The sequence below is a fragment of the Sinocyclocheilus grahami genome, unplaced genomic scaffold (assembly GCF_001515645.1).
Source record: "Sinocyclocheilus grahami isolate Dianchi unplaced genomic scaffold, SAMN03320097.WGS_v1.1 scaffold77.1, whole genome shotgun sequence".
In the NCBI taxonomy this organism is placed as follows: domain Eukaryota; kingdom Metazoa; phylum Chordata; class Actinopteri; order Cypriniformes; family Cyprinidae; genus Sinocyclocheilus; species Sinocyclocheilus grahami.
Genome location: NW_015505256.1, coordinates 370,504 through 392,912, shown reverse-complemented (window position 1 = coordinate 392,912; position 22,409 = coordinate 370,504). Strand labels below are relative to the sequence as shown.

The 22,409-nt window shown below is 37.1% G+C and overlaps 1 long non-coding RNA gene across 1 annotated transcript; it reads left to right on the top strand.

The window, feature by feature from the left end:
• The first annotated feature begins 1,866 nt into the window (after window positions 1-1,866).
• Window positions 1,867-21,646, top strand: LOC107586107 (uncharacterized). The gene is made up of 3 exons (XR_001609319.1): window positions 1,867-1,877; window positions 13,981-13,984; window positions 21,491-21,646. It is a non-coding gene; the product is annotated as an uncharacterized lncRNA (long non-coding RNA).
• The last annotated feature ends 763 nt before the right edge of the window (window positions 21,647-22,409 follow it).

The following is a 22,409-nucleotide window of genomic DNA, read 5'->3' as shown; positions in this document are numbered from 1 at the left end:
GAAAATGTTTTTTCACACTAATCTAACAAACCAAACCTCAGGGTCAGTGAAGTCCAGGTCTGAGGCTGGTTGAGTAGCAGGGGACTTATGCCTACTATGACTCTTGACAAAAGTCTTTATTATCTTCCCCGTGCTCATAATTCCCTTGGAGAAGTGGACAAGGCACCCTTGAGTGTTTGTGCCAACGCCTCCGCCAATTCCCCGCCCCTTCCTGAGGGAGAAATCCATAGCCGATTAACGGGAATCTGTTTGCAAACACAGAACACTCTGAAGATGGAGTTGCCACTAAGCACCACAACTGTGGCCTGGCTTAATCTGAATTCCAGGAAAGCTTCAAGGAGGAATATATTGCAGACACAAAAAGAAGAAGAAAAAAAGAAAGAAACGTAAACCCTCAGCGAGGTTCTAAACTCTCTTTCATACACAATAAATTATTCATGACTCTATGAACTGGAGTCAAAGTCAATGATAAATGTGTTGGAGTCGATCATCCACATTTCATTAAGTTCCCACCTTCCCTATAAGGATACTAGAGTGGAGGGAGAGGGAAAGAGAGAGAAAGATACACATAGATAGATTAAATACTGAGTCTTTACATACAAGTGTTTCAGATAATTTTTCAAAGAACCAGTGACATACAATGAAAAATAGATATATAAATATCATGTTTGTATCATGTGGCCTTGCTGTGAGAAATGTAGGAGCTGATAAAGCTTGATGTCTAATATGAAACAGGTAAGTCTCATGAGACTTCAAAGACTCTTAAAGTGACCTGTAATCAAAGTCCACTCAAAGCAAACATAAGCTGTTTTTATGCATTTGTTTGTTTTTCATTGGTTATTTCAGCCAGTGCTTTGAGGATGGGGTGTTTACCGTGGCTTGACCATATCTCCTAGTTCATCCAAAGCAGATTAAAGGAAGGAAGAGGAACACTTTGATGTTTCTCCTTATATATATTTTTTTTAAATTGGGTGCACTGAACAACGTATAGGTGGTATACAAGCTGCAGTGTTGGTCCATCCACAGAGTCATGACTTAACCTGTTGCAGCTTGTTAAGCACTTTCCGGTGCCTCCTAAAATCACGTGGCATAAGAGAGATGATACCTAGGTATTGCTGAACTTTCCCTCATATTTGAGAGTGATATGGCACTTAGATACCAAACTTTCAGGTGTCTTATAAAACAGTCTGTCATGTTTCAGGGTGGTGACTAATGAAGTTGACAAGCGACTTTGAGGGAAACAGCATGGGTCAATGACATGATAATGATTTGTTGACTTGAATGCACCTCTTTTATCATGAGCATGTTTTTATTTTCTGTATTAGGCTACCATTTATTTTTGATGGATGGCATGAAGTAAAAAAAAAAAAAAGTAGTTTAGCATATTTTATTCTTAGGAAATAAATACAAAAATTTCAATTCACTTTGCAAAATATCATGTGTGACTCACCAAAAATTATTAATAATATTAATGTTATTTAATAATACAAATATGATCTATAATTATACAGTCAAACCAAAAATTATTCAGACACCAGATATCATTTTATAATATTTTTTTTTTTTACTAGTGGGTGCATGACACTATAGTTAATTTATGTAAGTGAGGATACCAAAATATAGTACAGGTATACTGTGACCTATTATTTCCAAAAATGCTTCATATAGTGGACTACCAGTAAAATGGATAAACATTTTCGACCAAAAATTATTCAGACATTTTGACCTGACCATGTTTTGCTTAAGTGTTGTTTTTTTTTCTTCTTTAATTGCTAATACGACCTTTTTACACCACTGGTTGACCTAAATTGGTATTATCTAATTGTGTACATAAATTTAACAGATGACAGCTGGCAGCTCTTCAACCTAATTCATTTGTGAGACAGTCTAACAGAAGGATGGCATTATCAAGATCAATTTGTTCTGACACAGTTTAACTCTGTGTTCTTGTCATATTTTAATAACATTTTCTCAACTATAGCAAACAAACTGTGATAATGTGAGAAATGATGAAGGTGTCTAAATAAATTTTGATTTGACTGTATATGTACCTTTTACTTGATAGCTATATTTCATGTCACTAAATTGAATCTTTTTCTGAAAATATATATATTTTTTCAAAACTACATGAAACCAACATTAAAGGGCACCTATTATGCCCCTTTTTACAAGATGTAATATAAGTCTCAGGTGTCCCCAGAATGTGTCTGTGAAGTTTCATCTCAAAATACCCCACAGATCATTTATTATATCATTTTGAAAATGCCTATGTTGAGTGGAAGCTTAAAACAGGCTGTTTTCTGAGTGCACACATCCAAAGCATGAACACAGAAAGCTCCTGTCACATGGCATGTGAGTACTAAACTAAGTTCTCTTTCATGTCTTATTGCGCTTAAACTGTCAAATAGACACACGTTTATGTTAAAAACACACATAAGTTACAAAAAACACAGGCAGTATGTCTGTGAAGGTAAGCAGCTGGAAAATAAATCACATGTTTATATTAGATCTGTGTATTAAGTGACTGCAGCATATTATACAGTACCTACTGTTGTCTCCGCTGATAATATGAAATTCACTCACTGCTCTTGAATGAATAATTTCTGTAGCTCTAACAAGACATTTCTCAGTTGAATGCTGCTTTTAAATGCTTTAGCGTGACAATAAGCATGGTGGATTGTGTGTGGCTGGGTGTCTCTGCTAATACTGTAGTGTCCGTCAACAGTCATGGACAGGGCTTGCAAAATGTGACGTCGCATTGTACCGATTGTGCAAATGGCTTGTTCTGAGACACTGCTTATGATTTATGGGGATTAAATAAAGGAGTGGGCGTATTTTTATCATTATAGGGTGGTTGTTTACACAAACTTCCAACACACATTTATGTTCAAACAACATGTAAAAGTGAATTTTGCATAATAGGTGCCCTTTAATCTAAACAGTACATAGCAAATAAATATTTACTATAGTTTTTACTTTACAATAGATATTTTCATGTCACCAAATGGATTATTTTTCTTTCTTTTTTTATCCAGCATTAATACAAATAGTACGCAGTAAATAGTATGAACTTGGGACCCGCATTTAAATTATTATTTATTTTTTTGATCTGTATAAAATAAGCTTCAAGAGCTTCACTGTACATTTTAAGATGTGAGGACAGCAATAACGATATGAACAAAATAACATGGATGAATGAATAAATATGGAAAAAAGACAGTCATGGATAATTCATGTGATGGAGTGAGTGGTGGAACTCATATCCGGACTTGTTGCGATTGTGAAGTTTATTTCCTTTCACGCAAGAGGATGTTTTAATAACAGGCTCGCCGAGAGCCTCGTTGCCTGGCAACTGCCTGCTGTCAACATGCAAGCTGTGTTACCGTGGGAACAGGATGACTGGTGGGAAGAGTGGGACTCAAAGCCGCGTTCCAGCAAACAGTGATCAGCTGACATCTGGGGTCAACATCATGAGATCCAACAGGTTAGAAACTTCTTCTGCACTTGAGCACAGACACTCAAAGATGCCTATTCAGATCGCACACTCTTTTAAAATGTGTATGTGTGTGTGTGTGTGTGTGTGTGTGTGTGTGTGCACATGTAGGTCTCTTACCTTGCCTATTTAGGTAACATACCCACATGCTTCCATTGTCTGGGTCGTGGTTAGCCGGTGCTCCAGTGGAATGTTTTTAAGTGCTGTTGTGAACTGAATGCGAGAGGTGAGGGAAGCTGGGGTTAATTATTTGCTGCATATTAATGGACAGCAGTGGCGTTCAGTATGGAGAGCCAGCCTCCTTCACACCGCCTCCAAAAATGTGACATTTCCAAAGAGCACAGAGTGAGAAATGTCTTGTTTCCTTCTTCTTTTTATTTTTTATGACCCGGTTTATGGCCAGTTCTTTCTGCAAATGCCGGCTCTCCACATTTTTCACTTGCAAATTGGATAACTTAAGGTCTGATGAACAAACTGTTCCTGTTTAAAGACTTTTGGACTTTACTGCTGTTAGGAATAAATCAACTACTCATCACTGCAGGGCTAAAGCAATTTTCAATCACATTAGGGCGCGTTGTTATTTTCTTTGTACTCTAATGAGTATTACCAAATTTTTTTCTTTGTTGTAATAGTTTACTCCTGCAGGAGTGTATTATTTTTCATCTTAATTCAGCAAACTCTTATAAATGCATTTACTTGGCGCATTCATTGTTATTAAAGCCAACAGTTCTTTTGTGACCTTAAAGGAATAGTTTTGGTCACCCCCCCCCCCAAAAAAAAAGCTGTCATTACTTACTCACCCTCATGTCTTTCTGAAAGTGTATGACCTTTCTTTCTCCTGTGGAACACGAAAGGATGTGTTTTTCATGCAAATACAATGAATGGGGACTGAAGCTTTCAAGTTTCTTTAAAAAAGGACCTTATAAAAAACTGCTCTATGTGACTATTCAATAGCTTTGTGTAAGAAGCAGTTCATGTAAGAAAAGTTAATTCACTCAAAATCTAGACTTCTGTCCTTACTCTCCTTCATCCGTTCATGCATTGAGGAGATGTGTCTGATTTGTGAATAAATCATTATTTTGAATTTGGTTGAGCTGGGTCACAAAATCAGTTTGAATGGTTCTCTCATGAGTTCTGATTCGGTTCTTGGGTTTAACTCACTCTATGATTTAGTCTGAATAGTAAAAGACTCAAACGTCACTTGTTCCTCACACAATCCTATAATATGGCTTCAGAATACTTGTTTGGACCACATTTGTGGTCTTTTAAAGCTTCAGTCATACTTTGTGATTGCATGGAAAAGAGTGACTAGCACAATTTGTATAACTTCTTTAGTATCCCACACAGTGCCGATCCTAGACCTAGGCCCTACGCAAAACTGTGTCGGGGGTGGGGGTGGGGGTGGGGGTTGGTTGGGGATGGTTATGAACGAATGAATGAAACGCATCTGTCCATGTTTCACTCCATCTTGAGAAACAGTGTCTCTTCCGCAGCTTTCAACTTTTTTTTTTGTCTGGAGCAAGACTGCCACAGGAGCTGCTGAAACAGTTCTACTCCGCCATCATTGAATCCATCCTCTGCACTTCAATAACTGTCTGGTTCAGCTCAGCTACCAAATCTGACCTCAGAAGATTTCAGAGGGTAGTCCGGACTGCTGAGTGAATCATTGAAACAACCCTCCCTTCTCTCCAAGAACTGTACTTATCCAGAGTGAGCAAAAGGGCTGGCAAAATCACTCTGGACCCCTCACATCCAGCACACTCCCTCTTTGAACTGTTGCCATCTGGTCGACGCTACAGAGCACTGAGCACCAGAACGGCCAGACACAGGAACAGTTTCTTCCCTCAGGCAATCCATCTCATGAACACTTAACAATAACTGTGGAACACACACTATTTATACACTCATACATTTATTTATCTAACACTCATACTCAGTCTACACCTCAAATTTGCACATAATATACAGTACGTGTACATACAAAAACTGTCTATTGTAATATACCTGCACATACAATTGTCGATTTATATATTTTTATTCCTTCTTTACTTGTTCTATTTTATTTATATTTTATTATTCTGTGTTTTTTGTTCTGTCACTGTCATTCTGTTACACTGTGGAAGCTTCTGTCACGAAAACAAATTCATCGTATGTGTATTACCTGGCAATAAAGCTCATTCTGATTCTGATTCTGATTCTGACTGTACGACATTCACATTACATGATTTGACTGATTTTTACGTAGAAAGTAGTTTCGGAGGCCCTACACAGATTGCGTATTTTGCATTTAGTGATGATCAGCTCTGATCCCACATAACAAAAAGGTTAAGAATGACATGAGGATGAGTAAATAATGGTAGCTTTTTTGGGTGAATTATGTTATTTCTTAAAATATGTCCTTTACCCATCCACTCACAGTCTGTCGATCCCAGAAGGATGGTTTGCTCTCTCAGTTACGTATATTGGCCTTTAACAGCACACTTTGGTTGTGATCCCCGGTGATTCTTCATGTTCATTGTTAAGTCCATTTTTTATTTTTTTTTATTTTACTCTTGGTCAAGGTCACTTCCTCTCTTTCGCTCTCTTATTTCTCACCTGAAGTTCTTCATAATGTATATAAATACCCAAAAGGTTTGTTTGATTAAATTCCATCATTTTCTACTAGCACACATTTCCATTCAAATTGTTTTAATGCAAATGTTGGCAAGAGTGAGAGAATTGGAATGAATGTGTGCTGTGATTAAGGCATGCTCGTGCCATAGTTTAAATGTACAAATATATCTAATACTTTCGGTATAATTATGCATGCAGAAAACAGAGACTAGAATTCGCTTGGCCTAATGAAAGTATTTATCAGTGCTTTATAAATGTCTCGCTGATGAATGTTGTCACTCACACAGACTGCTAATGGAATATGTTGTGATGCATTATACTATCGCTGTACCATACAGTAGCAATAGAACACTTATTTGAGAACTACGGAGGGCAAAAATTTCTTGAATAATGGCAAATATATTATATACATGTATAAAGATATATGTCTTTAAAAGACATGTATGGACCACTTTTATGGTGCTTTTTAATTGTTCCAAAAAGTGTTGTTACAAAAATTGTTACAAAAGTGGCCAAAATAATTTTTTAAAATCCACCTTTTTTGTTTCTCAGAAGAAATTCTCAGTCATACACATTTAGAGCGACATGAGGGTCATTCAGCAATCATATACAGGAGTATCATATTCAGGAATTAAACAGCATGATTTTTTTATCCCCTACAGTACTTAACTTTCTTCATCTTTTCATTCCTCTCTACCACTCAGCCAGATGCCCAGTCCAATGTGCTGCAAATCAGTTGTTCTTTTTCGTTCACTCTCCGCTTATTTCATTATTCTCCAAATTCCCTTTGACCTCCTGTTGTAGAAGCAGGCGATTTTTCCCTCTTCAGAGTTTTAAGGCAAGAAAGACAGAAAGCTGGGGACAACAGTGCATGCAGGACACACACAATCACCCTCCATGTGCGCTCTTTCACTCCCTTGCTGCATCTTTGCGTTTGCCGTTCATCATGAATAAAAGATAAATTATTATGACTGAGGGAGTGTTGTTTCTCTGTTGACCCCTGTCCAACCTTCTTTTGCTGTTCCACTATGGACACAGTGAGAGAGTGCAGCTTCTACACTGTAAAATCCAGTAGTTTACCTTACTTAGATTGAATTAGTTATCTTTTCTTAGTTGTTATACTTACTTGGTTTTATTAAGTTACAGATACTTTCAAGGCAAATAACACAATTTAAAATATTCAAGTAGCCACAAATGAACCAATGATATTAATAAACCAGTGAGAGGCAGCAGTGCACAAATATGTTGCTAATGTGCAACATAACAACAGAAGAAGAAAAAAAGAAAAAGAGTCTTGATAGACCCATTTCCTCCATGTCTGCAGTTATCTTTTGCTAGTTGCATTCACTCGTTTCCCAAAGTCATCTTGAATGTTGAACTTTCAATACAACTGAAATATCTGAGAGAACATCACATAAGCTAACTTCATAAATTGATGTTTATTTTCCTAAAATGTGTTTTTTTATTTATTTTTTAATCACCATTATAGTGATTAGTGTTCCCTTTGGTTGGGCACTTGGAACTTCGGTTATGTTACTATAATGTTCTTCCTTTTGATGCAGCAATGCATCATGAAGTCAGAGTTATTTGAATTCAAGGAATGAAAAAGTAATAAATTGGTTGCTTTTAGAAAGTGATCTGTCTTCTAATTAAGATAGTTTTTTTGTCTTTCTTATTAAACTTTTTCCAATTTCATTTTTCATAAATAACTTGAGATGCTTTTAATTGGTTTTATATGATCCTTAAATAGTGTGTGGTAATATGCTTGAGTCACACGCAGACTTAAACATTCAGGATGTGAATCACAACAATGGTACAATTCAATTTCATTTATTTTCATTAATTGGAACAATAACCATTTTATTTGCTCTTTTTGTTATGCTACTACTGACACAAGACAGCAAATAAAATTAGCCAATAAAATCAACAACTGTAAAACAAAGCAACTGCATAATTTACCTTGTACCTAACTGCATTTGTACTTTACATGTACAAGTACTTTACATGTGCAATGACAATAAAGTTGAATCTAATCTAATCTAATCTAATTTATTCATGCCGCAATGCACTCTGGGAGTCAGTGAGTAGCTATACTAAGTCATGAGTAAACCTAAATGAAAGGATCAAGTACCCCCTACAGTTATTTTTTAGTTACTAGAACTCTTGTGTAAGTAAACTATACTAACTAAGCATTTGTCAGTACAACATACTATTCCTATTTCACTTTACTTACTTTTTTTAAGGCAATCGGTTTGCATGCTTTTTTTTCAGTAAGCCCAACTAATTAGATTTTACAGTGTAAAGTGCAGCTGACATGAATATGCTTTTGCTCTTTTTTATTTTATTATTATTATTGTTGGAATATATTTGTCTGCGTAAAAGTTTAACTGAACAAACTGAAAAAAAGGTTACTATACCTATTAATAGTAATATTTAAACCATTATTTATTATTAAATTAACATTTAAAGCATGGCGTTATACAGTTTATATTTTATTCTTTCTTGAGTTAAGCCTGATCTGCCTTCATTTGAACGATTCTCAGAACTGATCCATGAAATCTATGAGCCGACAAATAAGAGTTGATGATGTGATGGCCATGTTGTGAAGTCCAGTTGTTGCTGATGGGTAATTTGGATGAAATATGTGTGCTGTGACCCCTGAATGCATCACTGCTGTGCCAAATCAGAGATTCTGTGTATGCTGATGGTTCCCCGAAGATGCTGATTTACCCTATAAAATAACCTGTTTACAGAAATAGCACAACAATCAAGTTTACATGCTAGTTATTTTCTACCATAGCTGAACACATTGCTTTGGCAGCTGGAACTCAAACAACAAATTTTTTTTCCAGTGTGATACTGTGTTTAGTCAAGTGTTCTTTGTTGGATTATCACTCACTTGGTAAACAATTTTATCCAAAGGCTCTTTCCACCATTGTGAAACAGTGCACTTTAACGCTTGAAATTAGCGTAGATACACACACACAAAAAAAAAACAAGACTTGAGTTTGTGAGCACATGATGTTTTGAGGTGTTTGCTTTGCTGCCACAAATTGTCTGAATTTGCAGTAACGATGGATGGCACTCTTAAATTACAACTGTCTCACATACCAATTATCAAGACTATATACAAGCAGCTGAAATCATGAAAGCCTTAAAAAGTCAAGTCAAGTCACCTTTATTTATATAGTGCTTTTAACAATAGTAAGGGAAACAGGTCAATTTAGCTCAAAGGGAATCATTTAAGATTTTAAAGGGATAGGTTAAAATGTATGTAAGGAATTTTAGTCTGTTCTTTGTCTCCTAGGTGGGGGAAAAAGTAAATCCGAAGAGCTTGTGATCACTATCACATGTTTCCATGAGATGGTCACGCTGTGCATCTCTTTTGACCATTATTCTTGATAACTTGCCCCAAAATTGACAATCTCCTTGGAATTGTCAATAAGTGTTCTTACTGATGAAAAACAGCACTAAAATGCAACATTAACATCTGAAGACGGAGCTTTGTGGCTTACAGTATAGTTTGTGAGGCTATATGCAAGAGAACACCTAATAACTGAGTAAATTAATGTTTAGCTGATATGCATTTTACATTTACAGTATTTCTCTCTTTATATATTCATTCATTCTTAAAGTTTTTTGTTTTTTTTTCCTGTTAGGGTGTTAGTTTTAGTATTTATAACTAGTTGTAGCCTATACAAACAAAATAAGTCTATGGAATATCCTCATTTAGATACCTAAGTAAACACGTGTGTGCGTGTTTGTGTGTGTGCTCGCACAGTTGTGTGAAAGATTATAAACTGCTCTTTGGGTGCAGAAGATAAGAATTCAACAGTATGTGGCACCATTCCTTTCCCATAATGCCTTAAAGCATCATTATTCCTTTCAGAGGAGCCTGTATTGTGTTGATAGATTCCCACATCAGTGAACAAGTGCAAAAGCAACAGTGTAGTTAGACTGTGAGAAATTGAAGAACAAAAAAATGGAGCATTCCTAGTTCTAAACACCATTTTAACTTCACCGCTCACAACGAGCACTTGTTTTTTTTATATAGAAAGCCTTTCTGACTCATATTTTTGAGCGAAGTATGAGAAAAACAAACAAGCAATCAAACAAACACCCACAGCATCTGCAGGCACACCTCCACCCATTCCACCTGTGCTAACGTACACATGTGGCCCGTCACACGTGTTTGATGGCAGCGCAGCTTGATTGATTCAACAGCGTGGCTGCTGTTTTTAAATCCCGATCAGATTTGCTTACACTGCCATTTTTATAGCCCACAGCCAACAGCTGACACCGTAGGTACCTCCCCTGCCTGGTTGTGTGTGTGTGTGTGCGCACAAGCCGCCACAAACGCTCTAAGTGCTCCCGTTTAATAACAGACGGTGATAATTTAAGATGCATTGGTGGAGAACAGAGCACAAATCACGGCAGTGACGGCTCCATGGAGACAAAATGGAAGGAAGGGCAGTAGAGAGATAAATCACACCAGGAGGGAGGGAAAAAAAGAAGAGGAGAAGCGGATAGGGATGAAAACAAGGCCTCCCTGCCGCGGTGTGTTTATGTGTGTGTGCGCGTTTGTGTGATCAGTGATGAACAGACTGTGATGTCTCCAGTGAACGCTAGGTACGGCACATGCTCCCTCCTGTACAGTGTTTACAATGATCATTACTGCTTCACTGCCATTATAATGATGACCACAGAGACTAGTCTGGCTCTCCCTTTGAGACGTCTCTCTCTGTCTGTCAATGACCCACTCATACAGAACCTAGCGAGAATGCTGGTGCTTGGACCGGGGAGGTCTGCAATACCTGGAGAAAGCTTACTGTTAGCATTCCTGTTGATCCCAATAGCAGTTGCTCGACTGGCAGGGAAATATAAGACAAAAAAACACATTTTTAAGGATATGTTCATCAAAAGACAAAAACTATGAAGACTTAAACTGGGTAAAAACATTGCATACTTTGATCAGCCCTCTAAAAAGGGCTGCTGGTAAAACATCTACTGTAAAATATTGTAATAGTTGTGAATTATATGTTTGCTTGTCAAAATACTGTACATGAATACCTTTAAATGACTGTCAATGGATGCTTTTTGTGCTCAGGTGTAGTTAAAAAATCTACCTGGGCCATGTTAATCAGTCTAAACTTTATCTCTTTGTTTGGACAGGCGGAGAAAAAAATTACGATAAAAATAAAAATTATATATATATATATATATATATATATATATATAAATACTTTTTTTCCCCACTGTATATATATAAAAGTTCAAGCACATGCCCCACCACACTGCAAGAAAAAAAGGCATTATCTTAAGTTTACTACATTTCTGTAAATCTTAAAACACAATACAATGCTTAATTCAAAATATGAATAAAACACTTGTGAAAATCAATACGGAAAATGCCAAAGTACATTGAGTACTGATACTTTATGGACTTTTCTTAGAGTACATAGGTTCCATGGATGGAAACTGTGCTAATGCTATTTGCAGTGAGTGAACGATTATTGGACAAATGTGAGTTGAAGGACTGGTGAGTAATCATGTATGTGCACTTACTCTCTCTGCCGGAGTGAGTACTGGTAAAGCATATCAGTTGTGGCTGTTTGATCAGATGTTGGTGAGGTAAATAGCCAAACTGCTCCATTTTGCTGACAACCGCCATTTGTTTGGTGGACACTATCTTGTTTACAGGCCTCCACGAGGAGGAAAGAGATAAGGGCATTTTAGAATTAATTAATGCGAGGCATTACTCTTTGCGTCAGCGTCTCTCGCACGTGTAGAATGCGAGAACTTGCTTTAATTAAAATAACGAACAACAGCACCGCCTTCGGAGGAGCGGAGGAGATTGATGCGGAACTTTAGTCCAACTTCATTTCTCAAAAGGAGCGTTCGGGACATCAGGAGTGTGCGCTTTGAAGCCATTCCCACCCAGAAATGACTTTTCTGATGAAGTACAGGGGGAGGCTGGGAACAGATGAAATTCATATTTGAAGAAGTGTGGCAGGCAGGTGGAGATACCATGCAGATCAGTGAGGCAGAGGGAGTTGATTTTAATGGAGCCGCTCTCTCACTCCGCCTTGGAGGTGGCTCTCCGTCGCTCATAAATCATGCTGACCCACTCCTCTGCTCCGTGCGTTTTCTCTCCTTGTCGTAATTTATGGCCCAACGGTCAAATTGCTACAAAAAAGTCTTTCAATTTATAACTTTTAACCTCTGGACTGAAAACGAGAATTGACGGTGAGGCAATTAAAGTGTAAGCAGTTTTTCAACACACAAATACGCACACGGAGAGATGGCTTTTTCCGTCAGCGAGAAGGTGCTTGCCTGAATGACATTATCATATCGATTGTCACACACACTGATGCCAAGGTTTGCTAATATTAGATTAAGTCCCATGTTGCCTGTCGCTCCATTAATGGGGCAATAGCTTGCATTTCCCATTAAAATTTGATGAAAGATTAATAATAATGAACATTACTTACGGGGCAGTCATTACTAAATGTCACACGCTGATTTGCAGTATCGGGCTCCAAAAGCACATTTTTATAGTGTTTAGTTCCTAAATTGAAGTTAATATCCTGTACCTCTTTCATAAGCCAATGTGAGCGGCAGACAGCCAATAAAACGGAGAGCTATTGCGGCCGACAAGAAAAACAGAAATCTACTTTTTATTTGGCCCTCTAAAGTCTCTGATCTGCTCAGCCTGCGTTGACATGCTACTAACAGGACCGAATCTCTCCTGTCAGACACCAGCGGTATGGATGAGTGAGTGAGTGAGTGACTGATTGAATGACTGAAAGAGATTCCTTCACGCAGAGAAAAAAAAAAAGGCTAGGATGAGGAGAAAGAAGAAAGCACCTGAGGTGAGGAAAGGCGAGATCAGAGATGAGGCAAGAGGAGAAAATAGCAGCGCAGATAGAAGAAGAGGAAGATGGAAAGGAAGGGTCAAGAGAAGAGAGCGGCTCAGAATAACTTCTGCTCTTGGCTCTAGTTTGTGTGTGGTGAGTTTGGATAGTAGCCATGTTTTTGGTGGGCGGGATAAGACAGTGTCCCATTTACACAGCGATGAGACCGAGAGCTGATAGAAGCCCCTGCTCATTAAAGTACTGTAACTTTAAACTAAATATAGGAGATGGCAGACTGTATTATAACCTTGTTTAGACATGATTTTGAGGTACTGCGCTGGTGAAACAACCAGCCCTGCCGGCCACCAGCATATGTTGTGTTTGGGATACTGCTGTCTTGCTTAATCAAACTTTCTGGGTCTTTACCACAAAATGTGAGTTGAGCATAATTTTGCATGGAGCATTGTCTAAGGATGCACTATATTAAAATTATGGCTTGTAACTACATGAAAATAATAATAATAATAATTGTTTTTATTGTGTTATGGTTGATATTAAAATCCTAATCTGTTTTTTTAATAAATTTAGAAAAAAAATCTATAAATTTAAATGCTGCAATTTAGGCATCACAACATAATGTATATTACCGTTCAAAAAGTTATGAAGGGTATATAAAAAGATTATTTTTAAATGTTTTTGAAAGAAGTCTCTTATGCTCACAATACTTGCATTTATATGCTGATTTGATACTCAACTAATGTTTTTTTCATTCATACATTCATTCATTAATTCATTGTGGAAACCAGATACTTTTTTTCTCTTTAGGATTCTTTGATGTTTAGAAAGTTCAAAAGAACAACATCGCTTTGAAAGACAAATCATATGAATGTATTTAAATAATAACAATAATAAATCAAACAAAATCTTACTGACCCCAAACTTTTTTAACAATAGTGTACATTATTACAAAAAAATATTCATTATGAAATTTGAATTTATTTTAAATACTAAAAACACCAGCAAAGTAATAACACTGTTAAGTGTAAAAAAAAAATTACTTGAAGCGTTAGATGATGACAGAGGTAATATTAATGTAAAAAAAAAATATATCCAATATGGTACCAATATACATTATTGTGCATCCCTATAGTGCATGCTCTTCAGAAATGCTCAATCACAAGCACAACATATATAACAACACATAATGCAATTGACCATGTGATAACAAAACAATCATAGTACTAACTAGTGGTCTATTAGTCAGAATGAAGAAATTAAGAAAAAAACAGTCATTTTTAATGAATGAAAATTCATGACAGATGAATATGAGTGCGGGAATGATGTGGAATTTAAAGAGACATGAGCGTTCCTTTCACATATGGTAATCTCAAGTGGCTAATACTCTCTTTTTTTTGTCTCTTTGCTCTGTAGATGTGTGTTCAAAATGTCAAATGGTCATATTATCATACATATGCATCAACTTATGTAAATTTGTTCGGGTTTCAATTCTTATTAAAGGGTGATTTGCCCAGCTGGACGTCTCTTATATGTAGTCTTACCTAAAGTGTGATGTAAAAACGTTCAGCATATTGATCGGTCAGCAGACTCTGAGAGGTGACAGCATATAGTGTTTATCATCTGGCCTTGATTGCTCAGCCAGATGGCTGCAGTGACGTGCAGAACACACATCACACACAGGCTCATCACCCGCTCTCTCTTTTTCACACACACTTTCTTGCACACACCCACACACCAACTCCTTGTGCTCTTTATGCATACTCTGATACACTTTCTCAATATGCCAGTTGTCATTGCAAGTTACTGTGGCAGCATTTTGCCAGCTGCTTACCCATCCGTTGTAGCTTTTATCTTTTTTCTCTTCTTGGTTCTCAGTCCGAGGTCACATGTGTCAGACACTTCCCCATTAATCTTAATTCTGTCAGGTGTAATGCTCTGTAATACTTCTCTTCTTTCATGTCCGTCTTTTTTTGTAATCGCTGCAGGGTTGGGCAAAATTCTGAATTTAAAAATGGTTTGCCTTTCAGTTCATGAGTTGGAATTTGAACTGAAATCACATGAAATTTAAATTGCTGAATTGCAATTCAGATAAATTAAACATGGTCACACAACAAAGGCATTTCATTAGTTATGCAATAAATCAAAAATAATTACATCTGCAAGGTGCACTCAATAATGTTTTGTACAAATTACACTGATATGGTAATGGACTGTGACCTAGCAGCAATTATTAATTTATTTCACTATCAAAAGTGTCTGATAATGGGGCTACTGAGATGAAGCAAATTGTCTCAGATGGTCATGTGATCTTTACAGTTTTGACCCTTTGAGACATCCTGCTACATGTGAATCACATCACATGAGAGTTTTATCTATATTAAACAGATATCACAAAAGTGCTATTCACTTCTTTATCTGATGCTTTTTAATGAGGAAAAAATGGTTGATATTCTTAATTCTGACTAATTATTCCTGTTTATACCCTGAGCTGTATACTTTTTTTGTAACTGATTAATTAACACAAGTCAAAACATTGAAAAATATTTTATATATGATTTAGAAAATAAAACAAACAAGCAAACAAAAAACTATATGACTTTTTTCTCAGAATTGCGACATCATATCTTGCAATTCAGTTTATATCTTTTTTCCCTCGTTAACTCACAATGGTGAGAAAAAAAGTGAACTGTGAGATATAAACTTGAAATTGCGAGAAAAAAACTTTAATTGAGAGATTAAAAGTCACAGTTACTTTTTATTTTATTTTTTATACTGTGGTGGAGAAAACGCCTCAGGTTACGTATGTAACCCTAGTTCCTCGAGGAAATGTGTAAAAAAGAAGTATGAATTGCAAGATGTAAACTCGTAATGATGAGTATATAAACTCATAATTGCTTTTGTTTATAGTTTTATTCTGTGGTTGAAATAAGCTTCTAAACAACCCTTATATGATTGCATAAATTAAGCGTATAGCGTAAGTTCTGGCAGGTCAAGTGAGTCAAGATTGCATCAGTTGACTCTCAGCTGATCACATCTACCTATAGGAATGCATCTACCTATACGTCACATATCACGACATTCCTATATAAGCTCTATTCAGTATTATTGAGCAGCTTTTTCGCTTGCTCAGGAGCAAATTACCCTCCTCCATCCCCAACTCCTCCTTTCGCCACAGTCAGGACTTGGCTTTCTGATATTCCTTGTTGAATCAGACTCCTTTATCTTGAATAATGTGTTACACTAAAATATCATTAAGTACATTAATGATATCTGCTTGCTCTGTTCTGTTTACCCTATAGGGGGGTTATTATTGCTGCTCTCCCTGCTCATTCATGATAGGCTGCATGGACGGGCAGGGAGTTATTGCCCAGAACAGAACCATACCGCCAACCCAAACTGCATGCTAAGTGTCTATCATTTTGACGATAGGGTTTTCCTGACAGAAATCCGATTCATTTTGTCAGGTTTATATGTAGAAAAGGCTTGATTGTGTTAGGTTAGTTCCTGTTTTGCTGTGCTTGCCTATACTTTAGGATGTTGTTGTTTTCTGTTTAGGGCATCCTAGCGATCTGGCACCCCAAGATTAAAAAATATGCTAAAATATTTATGAAATTGCATTCATGTTGAACCCACATTTCAAGCAGTGCGCGAGCGAAAGATCACCAATCAAACACTGCGACCTGGAAGAACATTCAGATAGAATACTCAACATGATCCTCACCCCAAAACCAGTCGTCTCAGGAGGGTGACCTACTTTTATGCTCTCTTAGTTTTAATAGGGGCTCACAAGCTGTCACCCCGCTTTTTCATCGCAAAGAATTACGTTACAATAAAACTTCCGAGCAGAATTTTGTTTGTCTCACTGATCTCACAGACACCCTCTGATCTGTAAAAAAGTTCTCTGTCAGCGAAGCAGAGTTATATTTGTGTTATGTCAGATGTTCAGCATTGTTCTGTCTCGCATAATTTGACTGCATTTACACAAACAAGAGTTACAGCAGCTCTGGACTCCTGGATGCCAATTTGAACCTGCTCTTGCTGTGAATTGACACATTCACGGTGGTAGACGTTTGTTCCGAGAGCACCATGACACCAGTTGTAATGAGAATACATGGTATCTGGTTGCTGAGGTTCTCGCACATCAAAAGTACAATTGGTTTTGAGCCTTTGGAAGGTCACATTGCAATGCTGTCCCACTTTACTGACACAATTAAACATTGTTAGGATGGCTGCTCTAAAAAAACGCACACTCTGCCCCGCACACACAAGTCACTTCTTGTTTTTCCTTCTGCTTCTTTTCATTTCTTTCATATTGGCTGAAAAGCTTTACAAAGTCATTAGGAAGGAAGTGGCCCTGAGGAGCTATGACATCCACCTTCCCTATAGTTTATCTCAGAAAATAGAAAGATGTGGCTTTTTCCTCTGTGAATTGTTATTAAAAATAATAATCTGTCAATTGCAATGTTACATTTGACAGACACTTTCATTGTAGGTTTTGTTGGTAATAAGAAAACAATGTAGTTTTGGCACATCTTCGGCATCCAGCATAGAGTGTTTGTCTTCAGTTAAGTTGTGTTTAAACTCTTCATTCATTCATTTTAAATGGCTGATAGCTGATATGTATATATATATATATATTTTTTTTTTTTTGAAGGCAGTGGTCGGGTCGTTTACGTGGTTATGAAGAATGTATCAATGGCTAAACTAAACACACAATGATTAGCATCCATGCAGAGCAGGCAAACTTTATATACACAATTATTTGCTGTCTAATAGAGGTCAGAGAGAGATGGTGAGGGAACGGTTGCAAAAGATAAAGAGACTAGTTTGTCCTCTATTTGTGAGTAATTAATGTCTTCACTTTGCCAAACCATTTAGCCAGATATCTACATGGGGACCTTACACAAATTTGTTGAAGGGGGATGCCTTCCTCAGATAAGAGTGATATTGAACTATCTGTGAATGAGATTACCATCAAGGGCTTCAGAGTTAATCAGCATATCGATTCGAATGGCGTTTAGTATGCTAATCAGGGTGAGGTGTGCCACTCCCTCTCTTTACAGGCGCACAGAGGCAGACAGAGAGGAATGGAGAAAATACATTATCTATCGCAGTACATTGCACAGTACTTTCCATGACCTTTACAAGGTTGTGAAACAACGGCCTGACTTAACAGATATAGATGACTTCATTAAAGAGCTTAAAGAGAACATTTCCACACACGTCTTGGGCATGTAATTGATGGTATGTATGAGTCTGCATGGGTTTATGTTAGTGTTGCAGCTATGGGTACTTTTATGCACTTCAGTGGGTTGACTTTTATTAAAACTAACAGATTATTTTCCTTTTTTTCTTTTTTATATGAAGGTTAAATTTAGAAGTGTTAAAAAGTGTTTGAATTAATTTACCATGCCTTCTTCATTTATTGCTGCTACTTTATAATATGTTTAGGTTTTGTTTTACCCATATTCCCTGACCCACACTTTCTGTTACAGAGGAGGCTTCCGTACCGCCTCCTCCTCCCCACCAGAGGAAACTCTCTCCTGAATATTGACTTTATCCATTCGAACTCTAGTTCCCATCATGCCTCATACCTGGGACTGATTGCACACCTGCATTAATCACGCACACACACATTTAAGCCAAACACTCACAGCAACTCATTGCGAAGTCTTGATTTGCCCTGGCTGTCACTTCTGAGCGTTTCCCGTGTATCTTGCCTACTCGTTTGACCTTGGACTGTTTATCGTACTCTGATCTGTCTCTGCCTGCCCTGACTTGGATTGTTCTACTACTGTGTTTGTCTGCCGCCTGCCTCGACCTCCTGCCCATCCCACGTTCTGTCTCAGCCTAGCCTCCGCTATTGTATCTACTGGTGATTGACCCTGTCTTGTCTGGTTACGCAATAAAAATGCTGCAAATGGATCCCGACTCTGATGATGATTCGCAACACTTTCAATCTTAAAGTGAAAATATAAATTCTGTCATCATTTACTCACCTCTGTGTTGTTTCAACATATATTCTTCATTTTGATGTTTTGGACTATTTTTGTACATAAAATTGGGTTAAAAACAACACTCTGAAAAAATAAATAAATATATTTTTTTATTATTAAAAGTAAAAAATTATTAAATCGCCATGAGAAATATTCAAAACTAATGTAATACAGAAATTGCTAAGTTAAGACATGACCATTGGACAGCAAAATGCTCATTGGGTCAGCGGGGATCAGAAGAAGAAGGGAAAAAAAGCAGGTGGAGAAGAAAAGACACATTAACTGCAAAAGAATGAATAATTAATGTGAAGAATTAGGTGTAAAACCATCAGGAAGCATTTAGTCTCCAGCGCCACCATTTTCCAGAACTGCAACCTACCTTGAGTCTCCAGAATTACAAGGTGTCAGGTTCTCAGAGACTTTGCTTGGGTAAAAATTCCTAAAATATGACCCTCACTTAATAAGAATAACATGCTGAAGTGATGTGAAATACCTGAAGACTTTAAGACTTTTATAAGTTGAGAGTGACTCTTCAAGGACCAGCATCACATCCTCTTGTACCACGTGCACTGTTTGAAGAATTTATCTTCCAGAATCTGGCAGTACGTTTTAGGAGCTAATTGTAGTAAATATCTGCAAGACAGATTTTTCAGGATGTGAGATGGGCTATAAATGAGCTCCTAACACCTTGCACTTCTGGAGACTCAAGGTAGGTTGCAGCTGTGGAAAATTATGGGGCTGGAGACTAGTGATGGGAAGTTCGGATAATTTTACCGACTCGGACCTTTGAGTCTCGTTCAGCAAAATTAACAAATCTTTTTTTCGAGTTATTTCATTCATTTTAGCAAAATATAATTAAAATGTTACGTGTTAGCTACTTCCCTAACACGTCTACTAGGCCTACTTACACAAACGTTGATCACACTACAAACAATACAAAACTATAATGCTGTAAGAAACAGATAAGATTAATAAATTGTTTACCTTCAGTCTATGATTAGCTCACCTCACCTCTTATCTGACAAGTCTTCTGGTTTGAGACTATGCAGTCTGAGCCGGAAAGAGAATTGATTAGTTCATCTCTCGAGTCTTTCGAATCATTCGTTCTTTTGTCACGTGATGTGACAGCAATGGATAGAGAAATTAGTTAATTTACAAGCTTCCTTACAAACGGGTACATAGTTATTATTATTATTATTATTATTATTATCATTATTATTTACTCTTAAGCCTGTGTTATACTTTCCGCATGAGCAATTCGGACGCATACATGGACAGCGCAGACACGGACTACTTGTATTTATATTACCGAAAGCATACGCTGATGGTCCGCTCCGCAACAAACATGTGAACAAACAATTGCCCAGAATTATTGCACATTTGGCTTTCTTTATTTAGTGTTATCGACGGATTGTACAGGTTTGAGTAGAAATGGGCTTCTTCACACAGCCTGCGCATGTGCAGTTGGTGCTTTTGTAGCCTACTGACCTACTGTCACAAAAAATGGAAGGCATGCGGATTTCTGCACAGAGCCTCCGCGCACATTCACCGATGACGATTTTTACGTCACGCGTACCATAGCGGACCCTAGCGGATTCGCGGACGCGGAAAGTCTAACACAGGCTTTACAGTTATGTGATGCGTTTCTGGTCTCAAATTGTAACTTTTTACTCCTTACAGTTTATAAATGTATGAATTTTTTTATTTTTTTTTTGTTTGTTTTTAGATTTTTTGAAATGACATTACAAATGTTGGATGACAGCATAAATACCAAGAAAAAGAAAAAGAAAAGAAAAGAAAAAAAGAACAAAACAAGCAAAGGACACAAGTACAGCAAGTAATTAATGCTTCAGGGTAACTTAAAAGAAACATACAAATAAACCCTAGGCAGCAAATTACCACACAGAATAATGCATCATCAATTTAAAACAATTATTTTAGAGCTTGGGCTATACTACTCCAATAAGTGACAGTTTGTATTCTAGCCCCATTAATCCTTGCAGTGCTGCGAAAAAGTCTTGGCCCCCTTCCTGATTTCTTGTTTTTTTGCATGTTTGTCACACTTTAATGTTTCAGATCATCATACAAATTTAAATATTAGTCAAAGATAACACAAGTAAACACAATATGCAGTTTTTAAATTTTTCACACCACTGTAATGAAAAGAAAGCAGCCAGAATCTTCTAAGATCCATGTCAGAAGTGAACCATTGCTGTGCAATTGTTTTTTTAGCAGCAGTGAAACCAGACATTAACAATCTTCTCTGAACTAATATAAAGTTGTAGGAAGAATCATAATTTAACAACATAAGACAATATTTACTTTGTGATATGTTTTAGTACTTGAACTACATGTTTCCAAAAATTGGATATAACTGAGCAGTCCCAAAACATATGCAAAAAAGTACCTTTAGAGCTATTGTTACACAGACTGCAATTAGGATTCGATGATAATTTCATCAAGTATCGCTTATATGGGGTACAATACATTTTGTGTACAGTTTTGAAATGAATAAGAATGTGCGAGGGTTTTTTGGAGGTAAGACAGAGATTTGACCAAACTGTATTCCAATAAGGACTATAGCCCAACCATGAGAGTTCTCTCTCCCACACAGCTAATACCTTCAGGGTCTTTTATGAAGATTCAAGTAGTTGTTTATAGATCAATGAGACTGTGCCATGAATTTTTCCAGTAGTTTTGAACCACTTTAACAATGGGTGATCATCTAGGCTAGAATTCCAGGGTACCCCATATGCTTTCATTGTAGACCTCAACTTCAAGTACATAAAAAAGGAGGTACCTGGCAAAGAATAATCTGCTTGAATATCCTGAAATGTGCGCAATCCACTACCATTAAATATATCACCAAATGTGAGCACACCTTTTAAGGACCAGGAAGGGTAAATGAAAGGCTGATTAACAGATAATAGGCGGGCATTGTTCCAGAGAGGAGACTGACGTGGGATTTTTTTACCGTGACCTGTAATCTTTTCTGCATTGAACCAAGCTTTTAAAGTAGTTGAAATAATATTTCCGAACTTCTGATGTAAACTTCTTGAACCTACACCAGTAAAAGGCAGATCTTGAAGTCTATGGGGAAGAACACGGTCAGACTCAATGCTTCTCCAGGGTACTTTGGAGTGAGTGTCCACCCAGACACGCATGGCCCTAGTTTGGAAAGTAAGGTAGTAAAGCATTAAATTAGACTGCCATGCGGTTTTGTACGCTGTAATACTGAAAGACTGACTCTAGGATGCTTACCGCCCCAGATTAATTTAGAGATTAATGAATTAATTTCTTTGAAAAATTTTGGGGGAGGAAAAGTAAAAAGTGAACTCTGGGTAAAATATTCATTTTAACTGTGCTAATTGTAGCTTGCATTGACATTTTAAAGTTGTCCCACCTCTGTATGTCCCGCTTAATTTTCTGACTGAT